Source organism: Botryllus schlosseri, chromosome 3 (genome assembly GCF_051294905.1).
Source record: "Botryllus schlosseri isolate E-star chromosome 3, Bs_hap1, whole genome shotgun sequence".
NCBI classification, from domain to species: Eukaryota; Metazoa; Chordata; class Ascidiacea; order Stolidobranchia; family Styelidae; genus Botryllus; species Botryllus schlosseri.
The window spans coordinates 10,356,963-10,375,043 of record NC_137238.1 but is presented as its reverse complement, the minus strand read 5'-3'; the positions used below and the strand labels follow the sequence as shown (position 1 = coordinate 10,375,043).

Here is an 18,081-nt window from a genome sequence, read left to right as displayed (position 1 = left end):
CGCTTAGTAAAGCGCACTCATTTTTTTTTTTTTACGGCTCTCCGTATCCGCCGGCAATCGGCAGCCCTCTCTCATATGTAGGGCTGCCTCCCGCTCGGGGTCTTGATTACACAGTTTTTTATTTATTTTTTTTATGTCTGTTTTTTTTTTATTTTTTGTAACGAAAACGTAGGTGATAACGTGATAAATTAAGTTTCTCTGTTGTCTTATTCCTGCTTTTGTTTCTTCTGTTTAGCTGTAGGCAGTTTGAGCTTCAGCGAAGCTAATGTTAATCTTCGGTTGCTGCGGATGTCCAGTCTCTATTCCGGATGGACTTTTAAGATGTTATTGGAAGAGATTTGGTCTTATATCTTCCTCATTTTTCCTTGTTTACGGTGGGTGGTATATTGTCACCGTTTTTGCTACCAACTACTGCAAGTTTTGTGTAAGGCGATCCTCTTTATCGCTGTTTGTAAAGGAAGAAAGTATCCTCTGTAGCGCGCCTTTTTGGGTGGGAGGATGGCCCACTCCACTGAAATGAGGGGGTTGGAGACTTTGAGTTAGGTGCCTCTGGCTGTGCTGAGTTTATATGTTATCCAGGCATTCCTCTATCTTCTTCAATTTTTTATCTCTTTCTTGGCCTTTTTCAAGCATTTCTAGTCTTTTTTTGATCCTTTGTAGGATCTTTCCCCCTATTTTCCGGTCTTCGACCGTTTTGTTTTGCAAGTCGAGATATTTCTTGAGTTTTATCATCGATTTTTTGAATATGGAGATTATCATCCAGTCGAGTTTGCTCGTTTCGAGATTGTAGAGGATGGAATCTTTTGTTAATTTTTTTTCTGTTGCGTGTTCTAGGTTCCAGATTATGGCTTTTGCATAATCGCACTCTAGTAATATCACTGTTAAAAAAATACCAGTAAATTTACTGCCCAAATAGCAGGCAGCAGTTTTACTGCCATTTGTAAATGTAATTACTGCTTCCAGAAAGTCAATTAAATTACGGTGTTATAGCAGTAAGATTTATTACTGGTTTGCTAGTAAATTTACTGACTAAATGTAAAACTAAATACTGATTCCAGTAAGATTTATTACTGGGTTGTCAGTAAATTTACTCCCTATTGTAAAACTAAAAACTGCTTCCAGACAGTCAATGAAATCACGGCTAATAACAGTATGATTAATACTGTTTGCTAGTAAATTTACTGCCAATTTGTAAAGCTAAATACGACTCTTTGGCGCACTTCGGAATCACGGCACAATCACAGTAATAGTATGCCCGATTTGCTGGTAAATCCACATACAATTTCCTCGACTCCTAGACCGGGTCATAAACCCACACACTAATCATCAATTAATGATGCAGCGTCGAAGCATTTATTGATGTATTCATGGAGCTTTTTTCAGCAACTTTGCAAACTTTATCACTTTAGGGTGAACGTCAGTTTTTCTTCTTTTAGATGTCTTTGAGCCCTGCTCTGCGACCCCAGCAAAGTACCTATAAATGAAATAGGCTAGATATTACTAACAGGCACAAAGAATCAAAACGATTGCCAGCTGATAGTGATAGTGTATTCTAGTACAATTCATGTCAGGGGTGGCCAACCTTTTCAGCCGAAGGGCCGCATAAGATTTTCAAACCATTGCGCAGGCCACTTCAATATTGATAACCTTTTAGTATAGTCGTCCAATTAAGAGCGAACCGGATTAGGTAACGGCAAAAACGAGACTTATATTACAGCTCATCAAAATCGATAACAATTATGTTATTAAAATCCTGAATACATAGCCGCGCCAAGCGCAAAAATTATTCAAAGTTAATGAATGAATTCGGTCAATAATGATGGCACTTGAAATATTGTGGGTCGCCTCTGTATAGAGCTAGGCTCATTTGGCTTGGCAAGGACTGGGTTATGTTCATATTTTAGTCATCAAGATCCTGCATTTCGCAACCAGGCTGATCAATTTTTTGTTTGGCCTCGCTAGTTCACAATACATCACCTGGGTAATTAATTTTTTGAAATTATAACTAACTTCAAGAATGACTTAGCGGGCCACTCTAAACCTTCTCGCGGGCCACGGTTTGGTCATCCCTGATTTACGTAGACCAGGGTTGGCTAATTTAGAAAATTACACCGTGGGTCACTCACTCACTCTCACGGGCCCGCGATTTGGCCACTGTGAACCACTTCTACACAAGTACTCTAGTGGTTATGGGATGCATCAATTATGTAATTGATTACTTCTACTCGAGTAGCATCAGAGACTGCTTGGGACAAGAATTAAAGATGATAGTTGTTGTCTTATAAAGTATATAAAGGTAGGCATAGTCGAGATCAGAACGTGTTTCGCGGAGTCCAGGTGCATAATTAGTATCAATTAAATTTAGTATAATCTGTTTCAATTGTGGTCCCACTCTCACTCATAGCTCACCTTTGCATGAACTCCAATGCAGCTGTTGCTTCTTCTGGGTACTCCATATTGAAGACATAGAAGCAGGCGAATAAATAAGCTACTGCAGAGTAGAAGGATTCCGTCGAATAAATGGTCGATTTTTCGGCGGTTATCAGAAACTTGTCTGTACAGTGGACGGTCGAGCCTAAAAATGCACGGGTATTGTAGTCAGATTAGCATCTTAATAAATCATACCAATTTAGAGGTGGTTGTGGTAAACCAGTGTTGGGATGACTCCAGTCAAGACTTGATTCGAGTCATCTTTTTGTAAAACTTGACTTGACTCGAGTCAATTTGTTAAAACGACTTGACTTGACGTATCACAAATGTGGATTGACTCGTGACTCGGATCAATATTCAGGAGTCAATTCAAAGTGATAAAGTTATCGGTGTCGATGAAAATAAATGAATCTTGCATATGTTCGCTTCGGATTGTTCGCGCAACGCTGGTGAAACCAGTGACAGCTACCAATCCTTCCATTATGGTGTGTTTTACTGAGCCGCCATTGTTCTCTCGCAAATAAATTGACCACAAACGAAGTGTTCGAAGCTTACAGTTTACTTTGTGGTAAACAAGTAGTAAATTAATTTATTAGCAAAATATCTGTCTCTGTTCCTACCTTGACAATTAACCAAACATATTGTTTCATTTAAAATGAATTCGACTATAGTTTATATACTCCTCAACTATTGGCGCCTACTTGAATTGTGTCATATTAGTTAGTATTAATTGGTAATGTGACTTGACTCGCGACTTGAATCGACTCGAATCACCTCCAAATTGTGATTTTTATTAGATACATTCCCGCTAACTTTCCACGCCAATTCCTAAAATTATATAGCGCATGCTGACATGAATTGGTGTAATCATAAGCATAAAATGTCACTTCCAAAACTATTGCATTGCAATCTAAACAATAACTTACCGATTGCGATCAAGAAGATGATTTGGAGCCACCTCCACAAAGTCTCCTTGAACACTTTCCTGAAAACAGATATGGATTGGATTATTACAACACACCTTCATTGACATCATTTGGACTTGTTTGATTGTTGGAGTCATCTATCAAACAATGGTAAATGGCAACAAATGACTGAAATGATTCGACTACTCGAATATGAATCAATTATCATTGTAATTATTTGAGTTGAGTAGGAGACATTTTTTCGTGTACTGAAACTATATGCGTCTCTCCACTGAAAAGTGAAAGGTAATTTATTAACGAGAATTATAAACTAACAAATATGAATAAAAGAAGGCTTTTTGCTTACCATTGGCCTGAATATTTGCGAGATTGGCTCATCAAAGTATGAACGTAGTAACTCGAGCATGCCAATAGAAGTCGTGTATGATTGCGATTGAAGCATTTTGCATATTGTCGAAATTCTTTCTATTGTGGTGACAACCCTCAGTGACTTCACCTTTTTCAACGCCCTGAAGAGAGAACGGGTTCCTTTTATAAAAGATAACAGTAAGATAGCTGTCTGCAAACATTCACAACTCAATATTGAAATAAAACGAATTTTGAGCTTTTGTCTGCGACATGCACGACCGAGTCTGGGGAGTCATGTAGTGGCATAGCATTATCTATATCCAAATATAAGGATAGCTATTTATACTTACGTTTGAATGAGGCACCATAGCTACTGTCCATCATGCGAATGATGTGTTCCTTTCCATCAACCCTACCAGTATGCTTGGAATAATGTGCAAGCATATACTGATCTTCCTTATTCTATGAAGGAAACCCTTCTGTCACACCCGCAACTGTTTGCCGAGAACAACCGCTGTATCCCGTCTGGCAATTCTTAACCTCAATCTTCCTCGCTAATCCCGATATCGAACAAAAGAACTATCGCTGGCTTCCCGCCTGATGAAAGTCACTCAACTATGACAGTTGCGAGTTGAGATGACTTTGCGCCTGATTAGCTCCTGTTATTAAATATAAATATGACTATAACCCTTAAAGTCGATGTACCACCATACAATCTATTCTTAAGCCTACTTGGTGTTAGAACGGCTGGCCTACTGAAATTATGTCAACATGAAACTATTGATTGTTGCGTTATTGAATTCCTATATCTATAAATGTATATTTTCAAAATGCTGATTGTCAGCAATCTCTGACAGGACGTGCTAAAATCGTACTAGCAAAATCGTAATACTCTACGCGTTTATGTAACCCTATTGTATATGGAATTACAATTTTATCAAAATCTTTCTTTCTTGGCCACAAGAAATGCCCACCCATACGTGTGACAAATGAAATAATTTACGGATTGATTCGGTGAATCGAATTACGATCTCATGTCCGTAAATGAATACGGCGGAAATAACAGTAAATTTCGTTACGACCACGCATGTAAACTCGTTTACTGCTCAAAAGGTGAAAATTTACGGATTGATTCGGTGAATCGAATTACGATCTCGTGTCCGTAATTGACTACGGCTTAAATAACAGTAAATTTCGTTACGACCACGTATGTAAACTCGTTTACTGCTCAAAAAGGTGTAAATTTACGGATTTTTCTAACAGTGATGTGTACTAGGTTGTCTGTACATTTTTGGCAAAATTTACATTTCAGGTTAAGGAGTTTCCCGTTTTTATCCCGAATCATGTTCTTTTGCCTTCTTCCGTCTCCAAAAATATAAGCGTTATGCGCTACTTTGTAGTTGATGGACCTTTCTTCATTTTTGATAATATTTTTCCCGCCGAATTTTGAGGCCATTATTTTGCTCCATTTTATCTCGTCTCCTTTCTCCGATCTTATTTTGGTTGGCCTTTCTTTCAGATTTTTGATGGATTTGTACAGGGTGGTGTGAGTCGCCGTGTCCCAGTCTTCTTCGGTCATTTTTAGTTTTTCCACCACTTCGAGTTGCTCGACCCATTTCTGGGTGGTGTGGAACTTATGCGGTTCCGTGTTTTTATATAGTTTCGGGTTGATCTTTTTAACCTTGGTGCCTAGCTCGTAGATCGCTTGTTGGTGCCACGGTTCTATTGGCTTGTCCAGGAGTTTTAGTGCGAGGACTTGTTCTGTCTGGCATGCCTTGACTCTGCTTTCCACGTCTGGGACGGCTATACCGCCACTCTCCTTTCTGGCGATCAATGTCTTCCTGGCTATTGTTTCGATTTTCTCTGGATGCCAGAGGAAGTTGAAGTAGAGTTTTGTGGCCTCATGCTGTGCTTCTTTTGGCATCGGTATGATTCTCGCATTATAGATGATTTGCGTGGAAGCTAGTGAGTTTAGGATATTTTTTTCCCGAGCCAAGTGAGGTTCCGGTCTCTGTATCCGTAGAGAGTTCGTCTTATTTTTGCTAATTTTTCTTCCCATGTTCGCTGAGTTTGGTTTTCACCGTAGTATTGCCCCAGTATTTTTATTTGTGATCGTTTGAGATTCTCCAGATCAGATTTTTGATATTTGTGTTCTTTTCCTGGGTTAATGTGTAAGATTTCTGTTTTTGCCTCATTCAATTTTTGACCGGTCGCACGTTCGTATTTGCTAAACTCTCGCAGTATTCTTTTCACATCCCCCTCACTTTTTACAAGGCACGTCATATCGTCTGCATATTGTTGCAGTTTGATCTCGATTTTTCCGATATGATGGCCTTTTATCGCTTCATCTAGTTGAATTTTGCTCGCGATTGGGTCACAGCTTATGGCGTACAAAATCATACTTAGTGGGCATCCCTGTCGGATCCCTCTCTTTATTTTGATTTCGTCCGTTAATGCCCCGTTTACTATGATTTTGCTTTTCGCGGTGTTGTATATATTTTGTATTAGGCGGAGAAGGTGTGTTGGGAGTTCATATGTTCTGAGGATCTCGTACAGGAACCTGTGATGAATCATGTCGAATGCCTTCTGTTGGTCAAGGTTGACAATATATAGCTCTTTGTTTTTCTCGTTTGCTGAGTCTATTGCAGCTTGGATGTTTCTCAATACATCTGTTATTTGTCGGCCTTTGACAGCGCACTTCTGCGTTTCCAGCATCAGGTCCGGAAGTATCGGCCTAATTCTGTTGGCTAGTACCCCTGTAAGAATTTTATAGTCGCAGTTAAGCAACAAGACCATGTTACGGTCAAATATGTGTGTTTTTCTGTCTCCAAGTCAGCTACCCCCACATTGAATGCACAGAGTCGGTGGATGTATGAGACTTCAGAACATGAATTTGTAATCCATGATGCTTGTAGTGCCGGCCATGATGTTATCCATGATGTATGTAATGTCACACACCTCGTTTACGCGAATACTTGGTATCTATGAACAATCGTGAAGTATACTGAATGTGTAATGTCTTGTTATTTTCATGGAAACACGGGGGGGGGGGGTGTAACATGTTTGAATATTGTTCATTGGTTTGTCGATTCAGAGTTGATATCTCAAAAGTTGCTATTCTGAAAATTTTGTTAAGGTGATGGTTTGAAAACTTATACTTGAGCACTACGAAATGTACAAGTACTTTATCTTTACACGGCGTTTTTTGTAAAATGAATACTAATTTTATTGAAAAAATAAAAAAGAGCAAAAAAAATTACATTTTATCCCGGAGCGCAACATAATACAACTAGTTAACACGCATTGATGTAACGTTCCTCATTTGTATGCATAGCCTACGCGAAATTGGATGATATTTGAAGGCAGAGAACTAACGAAATTTAAAAATAGCAAAAATAAATCGAAAATTTGCGAAGTCCTACCTTGCAATATTTGAGTTTTACAAATTACCCTCGAAGTGAACCAGCATGTTGGATATTATCGAAACGATTTCTCATGTTGCGTTCCGGGATAAAATGTAGTTTTTCGCTCTTTTTTATTTTTTATTAAAATTAGTATTCATTTTACAAAAAACGTCGTGTAAAGGTAAAGTACTTGTACATTTCGTAGTGCTCAAGTATAAGTTTTTTGCGTAAAGTCTATCTTGCATTTAGTTGTCAGCTCTAAAAGCAAGCAAAGTTTGTGGTATTTGCGCAACATCGAAATTTGTACACTTCACGCTTATCTTATGCCGAAAACATAAGTTAGTTAACAATATTTCGAATCGTATTTATTTTAAAAAAACCTAAATATGTCGCATCAAAACTTCGTAATTTTTTTCGATTAGTTTTTTCGTTTCTATCTACTTTAAAAGACTCATTCAGACCTCGAACCTACGCGAACACTTGTTCATTGGAACTTGAGTCCAACGCTAAAAGCTCTACTTTACAAAATTTTCGGAGTACCGAGCATTCTAATTAATGATAATACGTACCAGGAACGGATATGAGGTACGTGTCTTTTTCAGTGAGCAGTCGACGTTCTAATTTCCGTGATACGACCTCGGGGCCTATCATTCGATCGGTACCAAGCACATTTTTGATGGTGCATAGCACAATATCTATATAAAGCATACTGATCATGAGAGTATATCAATTCGAGTATATCAATTCGAATGTCGAACATTGATCAAAGCGATTCTCTACCTAAGCATAGTGCGGATCCTACAAATTACGCTACATTCAACTGCGCTTGCATCGGTTCCACAAGTAGCATAGAAATAAGCGCAGATGAAACTCGGACGGGTCCCATTGAACAGTACCAAGCTATGATAAATAACAGAGGAGAAAAGATTTATCAATGCTATGCGAAGCATAGAGATGTAACTGTCTCCCCGTTGAATGATCCCGTTTTCTATAACATGGTACGCTATGCTCGTAGACTAAGCACATTTATGCGGTGGCCGGATAATATCAATACCTCTGGAGCTGAGCTCGCAGACTGCGGATTGTTCTATTTGGGCTATAAGGATCATTTAAAGTGTTTCTCGTGTGGCGGGTTGTTTCAAAATTGGTTGCCGTGCGATGACCCCTGGCTCGAGCATGCAAAGTTTTATCCTACGTGTCCTTTTCTCATAAAGCGCAAGGGTATTGCAATATATTCGTAATGTCTGTTATGCGACACCTAATATAAGAAGAGGCTCGACTAAATTTGATGGCGAGGTGGAATTGCGTGATGACTGTTGTACTTATGTTCGATATTTCTTTTCAAATAATGAGTCTAGCAATCCGTGGAGATACTATTCTGGCCCAGGGGCCCTATAGAAAAGACTTGTATCTTTTTAATGACATCACAAAATTACGTATCGAAGCTTCGAATGGAGCAGAATTGACCTCGGATCAACTCTTTGTACATTCCACAAACGGCACCATTCAGAAATATCGAGCGACTCTGAAGCATGAAGGAGGTCTGGTCGTTACGTATACTCGCGACGGGATCGAGCATTATCAACCTCTGAATCCAGCTGACGAATTCGTCATGTATTCGCCCAGCGTAGTTGTTCCTAATCCCGACCTTCCGCTCGTATCGTATATACTACAAGCCAGTGATCGCTACATCAAACAAAACGGTCAGATCGAACGCAAGAACTCGGATCGCAGCGTCGGATGGCAGCAAAGCGGTGTATCTCGAAACATCAATCGACCTGGAGGATTTCAGCACGCGAATCGACGCAATAATGATCAACGATATCATTGATATGCTCTTTTTTTCGAAATAAAATCGTACACTATACAATGCTATTTCAATGAGACTGAGTAAAGTGTTAGAAGATACGAAAAGCGCTGAATCGTATGAAATGTGGTGACTACAGGGATCGAACCTAGAACCTAGAGCAAGATAGTTGACTGATTCCTCTGTGATGACGTTATGAAATCTAGTTCAACGTTTAGTGTATTAGGCGAGAATTTATATTCTCAAAAACAGTTCAGTACGCATAATCATGATGATGTAGCAATGGCGTTATATAGGCGGATGATGTGGCAATGGGCGTGACTGATGACGTAGCAGATGATGTGGCAATGGGCGTGGCTGATGATGTGGCAATAGGCGGATGATGTGGCAATGTAGGCGTGGCAATTAAGGCGACGTGGCCTTCTGTGATTGGACGGTCTATAACCCAGATAATAACACTACTGATTCGCCCCCATACCCTACAGTTGGGTGGATGTTTTCACCTCTACTTGTGAGCGCACTTATTTTATACTCAGTGTAAGCAGAGAGTTTATGTAGCTTAATCGCGCCAATAGCGAAAATTTTCGATCATTCATGATTTAATCGGTTTTCTCGCTGCCGAATTTCGGCACACCTTTCGGAGTCCCATGTTAGCTTTAACTTCATTATGTGTTGGTACGTCGTGGCGCGAAAATGGATAACGCCGAAATGCTTTTCTTTATAAATCATGTATGTTTCTCGGAGAAAGGCACCTAATAAGCAATACATTTAGTGACACTAAATCGCGAAAAGAAATTGAAAAAATGTTGAAGAAAGAATAGAAAAATACGCTATGACTTATGTTCATTGGCAAAATAATTTTGAGCTCTTTTCAAGCTCGGCTCCTCTCCAATTGGACGGTTGGGGGGGGGGGGCAGTTACGGTGCAACACAAAATGAATTAATCGAACTGCGCTGTTTAGCGAGTCAGCTCGTAGCTGTTCTGTACTCGTCGCTCGCATGTCGTCAAATGATACGTCTTGAACTTTAAGTAAAATCGAACATGTTTCCAGACCTAATGGTACCTCACGAAGTGCTGAATCATTTTAAAATTTGATACTTTATTTATTTTGTCAATGGACACGCCTTCAACACTGCATCTTAAAATTAAGGTATGAAATTGTAAAATACCTGGCGGACCGGCAGGAATGTCGTCGCGGACCGGCACCGGTCCGCGGAGCGGCGGTTGAGAACCACTGGTCTAGACAATATAGTCGATCATGTGACGCAATAATTGGTAATGTTGGCTACTCCAACTACCTCATTCCTTGAGTGACGAGAGCTTACAAGCAATCATGATGAAACGTACCTAATGCTAAATTAGGCTTACCATACGTCCTCTTTTTTGACTTTTTTGAAAGTGTCCTCGGAGCACGCCCTTTTGTCCTCTTTTTTGAGATTTTGTCCTCTTTTTTGAAAATTTAGGTCAGATTTAGAGCAAATTGCGAGTGATATGCCGCAAATTAGCACAGAAGTGAAGCTCCGGCGGGTATTTCGGAGTGAAAAACGTTGAATTTAGCTCTGAGCGAAAAGATGACCTTTTTTTTTAGTCAACCGATCACAAAGTGGGAAAAATTCACCGGTTTTTGAGAATTCTACTCCGGTTTCGCAAGTTGCTAATTTCTGAAAAAATGTCCTCTTTTTAGATTTCCAAAATATGGTAAGCCTATGCTAAATGCGATTGATAATTACATTTCTTCAGAACATTATCCGCACATTCATACTATTTACATACCGAGCTATCTTATTGGTTATATCTCAAACGCTGTCGCATTATGATTGTAGATCAGAGAGTAGGGTAGATCTAGTTTGAAATTCTCGCCACACTAACCCCAACCAAATACTGTACTAATAATCACGCAGATCGCCTACAGCTAGGATATTTTATGGGTGCGCCTATATTATAAATTATTTTGCGAGTATTTACTTCTAACTTGCATGTGCCTCATGCCAATGTTCCGGAAATGCGATGATATTCTTATGGAGCAGGGGCGTGCAACTTCTATAGTCGACGGGCCGGATATAGGAAAATTAAGTACTTGGGGGTCCGGATTGCTGAATGTATAAATTATCCGCCCATATATACAAGGAATAAATCGAATTTAGGCCTATAGAATGTATTTTATCGACAGCAATGTCACTTTTAGGCCATTTCTCGCCAATAATGAAAATACGATGTGGATTTGCGAACAGCATTGTCATACAGGTGCCTCCATGTCTGCTTCTCTCTGATCAACTAACTCACAGTGCAATCCTCAATTAAGATTTCAAAGCGTTTGATAAGCCCCTTTACCCAAAATTTACCAATATATCAATTCATTAGGGTTGAGTATATCGTAAATGCCGATAATGCAAGTCTTTTAGCTTCGAAGGACTTAGGGCCATTCCCAACCTGGACAACAAAAGTTGGAACCACCACATTCCGAAATCTTCTGAAATTTGGTACATGCATAGATGAGTTAATTTCGAAAACAATAAAGTTTATTTGAGGAAAATTGATCCCTGTTGTCAAAAGTTATGTCATTTTGAAAAATTGACGATTTTCTGCTCATTTCAACTCTGCAGCCTTCAGGTTTATCAATGTAAAATTCAAAAAGGTGTAAGCAGATGTTGGATTACAGTTGAGATTTGGCACTGGGTTTTCTGAGTAGCTAGTATATTGGTCTATATTCCCATGTGGTATTGAATGCCATGCGGTGTAGTGATAAAGTTTAAATTGAGGCGTAACTTGGTCGGTGGTCGGAAATCGGTCAAGCGTTACACAAGTTAGAATGCGAATTGAGCAAAACATTATAAGTATATTCAAGCGGGTAGGGTATCATATGAAAGCTGGTTACAAAGACAATTTTCCCTAGCTTTTTCATTTTTTTTTTGACTGTGAGGTGGGGCAATCGCAATCTCAAGAGTACAGTACATTTGTACATGGATATGCTTAAGTTTGGAATATGGTAAACCGATGGTTCCCATTCTTTTTTGACTCAACACACCTTGTTAAGCTCAAGTTATATTCATCACTACCCCTGAAGACTATATGTCAATTTCCAACAACCTATTTGAAACCAAGAGCTGTTCCTTGGGTATATATTAATGAGAAATTCAAAAAATAACCTAATCGTTAACATTTATCTCGATATTAAGGTCGTACGGCCCTCGGCCTTTACGAATTTGACTTGTTTTGGGTTGGCTACCCCTGGTTTACCGTAACATACATGTGATAGTAAAGCTAGCATGGTTTGGATCACACAGGTAATGAATGATCATGAGCATTGAGTAACTCAAACCAATTTCTTGTGAACTCAGACTAATGTTTGGCTCATTCACGATACTATGAATCTATCAATCATCTAGTGCGAATGGATATCATAAAGATGGTTTAGTCTACATCAGGGGCGACCGACCTTTTCGGTCAAAGGGCGACATTAGATTTTCGAATCATTGCGCGGACCACTTGAATGTTTATGACATATTTCTTAGTCGTCCTATAGGAGCGAATCGGATTAGATGACGATGGAAACAAGACCTATATTATTACGAATCAGAATCGATCACAATTATGTCATGAAAAGTGAGTGTGCTGCGCACTAACGACCCAACCGTGCCAAGCGCGATTTTTTTTAATGGGTTCGGCCAATACCGATGTCACTTGCATATATCGCATCTGTATACCAGTGTTGGGATGACTCGAGTCATGACTTGACTCGAGTCAGACTCGAGTCACTTTTTTCGTATGACTTGACTTGACTCGAGTCACTTTGCTAAAATGACTTGACTTGACTTGACTCGACGTATCAGAAATGCGGATTGACTCGTGACTCGGAGCAAAATTCACGAGTCAATTTCAAGTCATCAAGTAATCGGTGTCGATAAAAATCACTGTCTCTTGCATATGTTCGGATTGTTCGCGAAACGCTGGTGTAACCCTTGAAAGCGATCAATCATTCAATGATCGAGCGTTTCACTGAGCCGCGATTGTTCTCTCATAATTAAATTAACGCGAAACAATAACTTCACATTGTTAATTTATTCGCTAAAAGCTTTTCGACTAACTCTCATCAGTAGCGAACGTTAGTGATGGGGTGAATCAAATTCGAAATGTAAGAACTATTTTGTCTGTATGACGTAATAATAACAAAAACAAACAACTAGTAGACGGGCTAGATACGGTAGTAACGGTACAAAACAAACGTTAACGAGTACATATTCGGTTATAAATAACCGAAAACACAACACATAACATTAATGAAATATTCCAAGAGTGTAGAGGCGTTCCTTCTGGCGACAGAGAATCGGCTTTCGTATCTTTATGATCGTAGATTCCAGGACCTTTAAATGAAACAGAGAACGGCCACGAGCAAGTATAGAAAATTGACTGTCATTGTAATGATCAGCACATTCTGGATGGGATAAGATAATAATCTTCAGATAATCTTCATGACGAAATCTCTGATGCCTGCAACGCAAAAGGATGTGCTACCTGCGACAAATCAAAGCAACATAATATATGAATACACGTGCCGATGTGACAGTCGGTATGTAGGTCGCACGTCTCAGCGCTTGCAGCAAAGAATTCGCCAGCATGTCCCACGGCAAATTAGAATAAATAATGTTTCTCCAACTCCTTCATCGCAGTCTGTTGACACACTGCGTGATTATGATCAAGTTACTGCTTGTAATTCGGCTATTGGACAGCATCTCTTATCCCATCCAGAATGTGCTGATCATTACAATGACAGTCAATTTTCTATACTTGCTCGTGGCCGTTCTCTGTTTCATTTAAAGGTCCTGGAATCTACGATCATAAAGCTACGAAAGCCGATTCTCTGTCGCCAGAAGGAACGCCTCTACACTCTTGGAATATTTCATTAATGTTATGTGTTGTGTTTTCGGTTATTTATAACCGAATATGTACTCGTTAACGTTTGTTTTGTACCGTTACTACCGTATCTAGCCCGTCTACTAGTTGTTTGTTTTTGTTATTATTACGTCATACAGACAAAATAGTTCTTACATTTCGAATTTGATTCACCCCATCACTAACGTTCGCTACTGATGAGAGTTAGTCGAAAAGCTTTTAGCGAATAAATTAACAATATGAAGTTATTGTTTCGCGTTATTCTGAAGTTCTGTACCACAAATCACTTGTTCATAATTAAATTGACCGCAAACGAAGTGATCGAAGCTTACAGCTTACGTTGTCGTTCACTATAGTAGTAATCAAATAGCAAAATGTCTATTTCTGTTAACTCTGTTCTTTTACCTTTAACAAACCTCTTGTTTTATTTGAATTAAATTCGAATATAGTTTATATTGTCTTCAACGCATGCTCGAATTGTATCATATCTATTTGTAAATGGGTAATGTATTGCATCTTATCAATTTGTTTGTCTATTCTCTATTTTGGCTGGCAACTATAAACTCAGGCTATGCAATTACTTATGTAGTTTAATAGTTTTACGTATATGTGAGCGATGCAGCGTCTTCTTGCGTGCGTATTTAACTCTATATCCGTTCATCGGTTCGGAATCAATCGACCACTCAATCTGTATTTCAGACAGCTAGCAAATTGCAATGACGTAATCATGCCTCATACTTCGAAAAGGCAACTTGACTTGAAATGTGACTTGACTCGTGACTTGACTTGACTTGACTCGACTTGACTCGAGTCACCTCCAAAAATCGAGTGACTTGACTTGACTCGAGTCACCTTTGCAAATCGATTGACTTGACTTGACTCGAGTCAAAATGTGCAATGACTCGAAATGACTCGTGACTCGAAGGTAGTGACTTGATCCCAACACTGCTGTATACCGCTATGAGCTCATTTGATAAGGACAGGATTATTCAGCGCTTGGACATATAAATATCGAAAATTTTGGTAATATGTGTCTATCAGTTTGTGCATAGGTTTCTTTATGGAGATTTTTTCCTCTTTTTTGAGAATTTTGGTCATATTCATAGCAAAATTCGACTGAGATACCGTAAATCGGCACCGAAGTGACGCTCCGGCGGGTATTTCGGGAGCTGACAGTTGACCTTTTTTTAGTAAACCACCCGACAATGTGAAGGAAAAAATAGTATTTAGCGAGCGAGAAAGTTGACCTTTTTTTCTGTATTTTGGGCACTGAGCGCGATAGTTGACCTTTTTTTATGTGTCCTCTTCAGATTTCCAAAATATGGCAACCCTACATAATCGCGAATATAGTCAGACTCAATTCAGTAAATTGGGCGTATTTCTAATTTTCGGGAGGGGTCACTAAAAGCAACAAAATGAGTGACAATATATCGTGTAAAGTGCAAAGGAAAATATCAAGTCAAATAAATCTACCACGAAATAGTCTACTTTATGGTAATATACAAAGATACACAAGAATGTTGCTGGCCCCTGGCGTATACGCCAATGTGTCGGGAGTGCTATTTTTGTGATCAATATCCCAAATTCTGATGTCAGGCTATTTAAATTCTTGTTTGGCCTTGCAAGTTCACAATAAATTATTTGGGTGAGATATATTTTCATAATTTATCAAATTCCGAGAATTCTCTCGCGGGGAACGGGCTGGCCGCCCCAGATTTATATGTTATCCTTCTGTGATATCGGTATGATATCCAGAAGGGATTTCAAATACTTTTCGTAGCGACAGCTCAAAAATTTTATTTGAATACGCCAAACATTCTACTATCCAAAGTTGGAAGCTTTATAAATGCAAAGAAATTGATTGTATCGCAAGTGACAATTCTGTAGAGAACGCTGCAAGACATGTCAATACCCTGAAAAGTTTATCTCTGACACGCACACTGTTGTCGGCCTATACAAATAAACTTTTGGCAAACGACTATCGCGCGAAGAATGAAAACACAATCTGCAGTTGCTAAAGTCTCACAAAATGCTGCAAACCTACACTAATGAGCTATTACATGGAGGTTTGAACATTTTATCATAACACCGATCCGATACTTACATTTACAGAAAATGCAAAATATGTAATGACTTTAAATGGGAGGTTCAACACAGCTCCAATTTGGGACAATGCTCACTATTTGAGAGTTACTGCAGTATCATATCATAGTGATACCGACACTAATTTTTCACGTATGGCAATCACGCGAAGCATGAAAAAATCCTATGCAGTTGCTAAACTATCACAATATCACAAAAAACTGGTAATTTATACTGGTGCGCTATCAATTCAAGGTTTGAAAAGTTCATCATGACATAGATCTGATGCTTACATTTACAGTAAATACACACTATTTTGCGACTTAATATGGAAGGTCCAACACGATTCAAATTATGATCAAAGCCCACTATTTGAGAATCCCAGCTGTATTATATCATTGTCATAACGGCACGACATTTCAAACATCGGCCAGTAAGGGACTTATGAAACATTCAGCTAAATTCAACATATATATGGTTTCACATATCGTCCGACAAGCTAGATATGATAATCGACATCACATCGACTGAATTTAGAAGTAAAATATAATTATTCTGATACGAGTTTGAAAGACTTCACTAATTCATCACATATTGTGTACTTGTATCTTCTGTACAATTAATATCTTTACCAGATGCAATGGAACCATGAAATATCAATTGAAAGTATACGTTAAGATCATTATCAATGACAATTGGCTTAAAAATCCAAAACATACCGAAATGATAGTTCATCAATCAGCCTTCACAATCTTCTTGTCTGACGGTGTGACAGTCGGGTCTGTCAAGTGGTGAGGTTGCTTCTGTATTGCATAAAGCTTGAACTGTAATTTGTGAATAATCTTTGGCTAGCCCATTGGTTCTCAAACGGGTGGCGTAAAGGCATCTGAATGGGGCGCGAAGCAGCGGTCAAATGAATTTTACTTCGCGATCGACGCGATTTACATTCATTTCATGCTTTTTTCTTTATATACAGTCCGAAGTTCATATTTTAGATTTCACTCATCAACAGTCACCACAGCATTCCCATGTCATCAAATTATCTATTGGGGCTACTAGCATCCCGGTTTGATTTTGCGATATCACGATAATTGACGCGCGAAATTTGTCATTATCTAAACAAGTTTAAGAATTACTGGGCTAGCCGGTAGGGCTGGGCAAATCGAGTAAAACTCATTATGACGTCATGACAGAAAGTAATATGTCAAATTTGAAAAATGTACCTTTTATGCCAACACGAATAATATAAGGCCGGTTATCCAGCACACCAGAGATAGTTTGGTGTTTTTTCGATCAAACCGAGTTCATTGCAGTTGGTGACAATGTTGTGGGATGATCATGAGTTTGGAAATATGGTATTTGTAGTAACGTTCATAGCTTTGTACTATATGTTTCGCAAGCTACGATAGGCCAACCAAGGTTTCAAGGCTTCAGCATGGAAAATTAGCATATACACTATAATTCTCGTTGATAAATTTACTTTCAGTGGCGAAGAGCGTATAATTTCAGTACTCGAAAAAATCGTATTTTACTACTCGACTCGAATCATTAAAATTAATTACCGTCTTCAGATTCGAGTACTCGAATTAGAATTGTGCCCAGCCTACTATAGCCGGTAGTCTCAAATGTATTAGAAATATTCGGCCATACCTGCTTCATTTTTGCTTTCCAGTCAGAGAGCATCGCTTTTGCAGGCTCTCAACTTGGTTCTGTGCACTCTTTGGAAACACCAGTGCTGCTGTTTCTGGAATCGGAAGCAGTACATTAGATATGGCAGATTGGCTCCCACATGTTATGATACATGGCTGACATAAGTATGCATTTTTCTCACAACTTACTTGGATAAAGGCAGACGATCAGTCAGCAGCACTGTAACAATATACCGGTAATGCAATAACCTCCTTGTCAGGCATCGTACTCATAAACTATGTAATGTAATGTATAACGGCTCCAGCTGACATCCTGCAGCAATACAATGTTACAAATAAATGAAAATACAATTGCTATGTGGGCCTACACCGAAACAGATCAGGCGAAACAAAATATACGTAATTCCGGTACTGTTTGAAGTAAGCCAGTCAGCTATCGCCTTCACATACCACTTGGAATTACTTCGAAACCTCGTAATATTTAAATATGTATATGCTGTTTTACCCACTGCACCTGTCGGCGTCGGTCACAATTCTGGCCGTGT

At 39.0% G+C, this 18,081-nt stretch overlaps 1 protein-coding gene and 2 long non-coding RNA genes across 3 annotated transcripts in view; 1 reads left to right on the top strand and 2 right to left on the bottom strand.

The window, feature by feature from the left end:
- The window catches only part of LOC145434884 (uncharacterized), a 553,571-nt gene that overhangs the window by 41,613 nt on the left and 493,877 nt on the right, over window positions 1-18,081 (top strand). The window lies entirely within an intron of this gene.
- LOC145434851 (uncharacterized) overlaps window positions 1-18,081 on the bottom strand; it is a 342,686-nt gene that overhangs the window by 218,107 nt on the left and 106,498 nt on the right. The gene's annotated exons all lie outside the window — the stretch shown is intronic.
- LOC145435756 (uncharacterized) lies at window positions 1,331-2,741 on the bottom strand. The gene is made up of 2 exons (XR_013913993.1): window positions 2,410-2,741; window positions 1,331-1,474 (listed from the first exon to the last, which is right to left on the bottom strand). It is a non-coding gene; the product is annotated as an uncharacterized LOC145435756 (long non-coding RNA).